Source organism: Schistocerca piceifrons, chromosome 9 (assembly GCF_021461385.2).
Source record: "Schistocerca piceifrons isolate TAMUIC-IGC-003096 chromosome 9, iqSchPice1.1, whole genome shotgun sequence".
In the NCBI taxonomy this organism is placed as follows: Eukaryota; Metazoa; Arthropoda; class Insecta; order Orthoptera; family Acrididae; genus Schistocerca; species Schistocerca piceifrons.
Genome location: NC_060146.1, coordinates 123597798 through 123600593, shown reverse-complemented (window position 1 = coordinate 123600593; position 2796 = coordinate 123597798). Strand labels below are relative to the sequence as shown.

The following is a 2796-nucleotide window of genomic DNA, read 5'->3' as shown; positions in this document are numbered from 1 at the left end:
TACTTCAGAGAGTAGTCAGACAGGGCCAAATTTTAGCGTTTATTATTTTCCGTTGCGCACATTCATTATACACCCGCCTGGAGTAGCATCTTGGAACATAGCTTTAAAAATATAGACTACACAATTTCTTATTTTAAACGCTTGACTCATTCCATTAAACATTTAACGTACGGTTAGATCTCTTAACTAGCGGATTATGGCACCATGTTAACTGTAGTGTTGGCAGAAGAGCCAACACTGTGTTGCTAGAGGAGGCCGAAATGCACGCTTTTAAGCTCACGCAGATTGGCGTGAGGTCTGGAACAGTTAAAGGATTTGAGTCTAGCAAATAAAGTACGTAGCTGTTGGAATACTTAACTTTAATCCACAATTGCTGTACATCGCTCTGGACGGCACATGTTATACTCTCAATATCAAATGCTATGGCGCCTTGCTAGGTCGTAGCAATTGACGTAGCTGAAGGCTATGCTAACTATCGTCTCGGCAAATGAGAGCGCAGTTGTCAGTGATCCATCTCTGGCTAAGTCGGCTGTACAACTGGAGCGAGTGCTAGTAAGTCTCTCTAGACCTGCCGTGTGGTGGCGCTCGGTCTGCAATCACTGACAGTGGCGACACGTGGGTCCGACGTATACTACCGCACCGCGGCCGATTTAAAGGCTACCACCTAGCAAGTGTGGTGTCTGGCGGTGACACCACATTAACTGTTTAAGTTAGGTCAGTATGTATATGAAATATTTAAATTCACACTCTTGTCGCCACTGGAAGCCGTTGCATAGAGATACTGCAAACGTAATTGGGTCACTGGGTGACCGCTCTTAGCAGCTTAGTAATATACATGTTTTCTTGTGACTTCAGTATTTTACTTACATCTGCCGATTTCCAGGCGAATATTCACGCTCCTTTGAATACTGTTGACGAGTTAACTCGTCATGCTTCGCACATACCAAGTGCTATTGAAGAGTTTAAGCGCAAGCTTCTGAGCTTGTCTTTGGCGTTACTGAGAGTAAACTAGGGCCTCCATGCTGACTTGAGCGCTAACACACAATCGCGTTATCAATCAGATACGTACCTGCAGTTGACGAATTTAAGCGTACAATGGAATTTCCGCCCCAGAACTCAGCATCTGTACCCAGTGTATAGAACGTAAATTGTGTTCCGTTTCTTTGTTGTGACCTCGTTTGCCGTACACGACTACGCTTTCTGTCTTATTGTTCTTAGGGTTAACGTTCTTTCTTGCACAGAGGCGTTGTGGAGACTCATGAAGAGCGACAGCGAGGATGAATTATTTCTTGTCGGCGTAGCTGACTTCAATTTGCAGTAGGATTTTTTAGCACATACTGCACTCTAACATTATGTACCACCTTGAAGAAACTGACTTATTGATACATAATCAACACGGATACAGAAAATATCGTTCTTGTGCAACGCAGCTACCTCTTTATTCCCATAAAGTAATGAGTGCTGTCGACAAGGGATCTCAGATCCATTCCATATTCCTAAATTTCCAGACGTCTTTCGATACCGTTCCTCACAAGCGACTATTAATCAGATTGCGCGCATATGGAGTATCGTCTCAGTTGTGTGATTGGATTCGTGATTTCCTCTCAGAGAGGTCACAGTTCGTAGTGATAACTGGCGTTCCGCAAGGTGGTGTCATAGGCCCTTTGCTGCTCGTTTACATCAATGATCTAGGTGATAATCTGAGCAGACCCCTTAGATTGTTAGCAGATGATGCCGTAATTTACAGTCTAGTAAAATCATCAAACGATCAGTTCCAACTACAAAAGGATCTAGAGACAATTTCTTTATGGTGCGAAAAGTGCCAATTGACTCTAAGCAAAGAAAAGTGAGAGGTCATCGACGTGGGTACTAAAAGAAATCCGATAAATTTTGGGTATACGATACATCTCACAAATCTAGGGGCTGTAAATACGACTAAATACCTAGGAATTACAATTACGGGTAACTTAAATTGGAAAGACCACATAATAATATTGTGGGGAAGGCGGGGTAAAGACTGCGCTTTGTTGGCAGAACTGTTAGAAGATGCGACAAACCCAATAAAGAGACAGCCTACATTGTCCTCTGCAGGAATATTGCTGCACAGTGTGGGATCCTTACCAGGTAGGATTGACAGACGACATCGAAAAATTGCAAAGAAGGGCAGCTCGTTTCGTGTTATCACGCAATAGGGTTGAGAGTGTCACTAATATGATACGCTAGTTCTTTTTTTTTTATTTTGTTCGTTGTTGATCGTTGTCTTTGGTCGTTGCGGACGTCACATGACATCCGTTGAAGTTCGTTTGTTGATCCTTCCACTCAGTTTTTTTATTACAGAGGCCAACCAGCTCTCTGACCGAACACGCTGAGCTACCGTGCCGGCTGAATGAGATGGAGCCAACAGCACCCGCTGTTTCCAAGCGGTCACCCATCCAAGTACTAACCGCGCCCGATGTTGCTTAACTTCGGTGATAGGACGAGAACCGGTGTATTCAACATGGTATGGCCGTTGTTCGTTGCATATGCTCGGGGCGCACGTCGTAAGACATCCGTTCGTTGTTGATCGATTAACTGAGTTTTTTTTATTACAAAGGGCAGCTAATCCTCTGACCGAACACGTTGAGCTACCGTGCTGGCGTTCTATTTTCCCAAGCGCCATTAGAGAGTGGAATGGTAGAGAAATAGTATGAAAATGGTTCGATGGACCCTCTGCCAGGCACTCAAGTGTAAATTGCGGAGTAACCATGTAGATGTAGATGTAAGTTATAGTTCCTTCACAGTTTCATAAAGTCACAA

The 2796-nt window shown here is 43.8% G+C and overlaps 1 pseudogene; it reads right to left on the bottom strand.

Moving 5' to 3' along the window:
* Positions 1 to 2395: 2395 nt before the first annotated feature.
* On the bottom strand, positions 2396 to 2514 carry LOC124717396 (annotated as a pseudogene).
* Between the last annotated feature and the right edge of the window lie 282 nt (positions 2515 to 2796).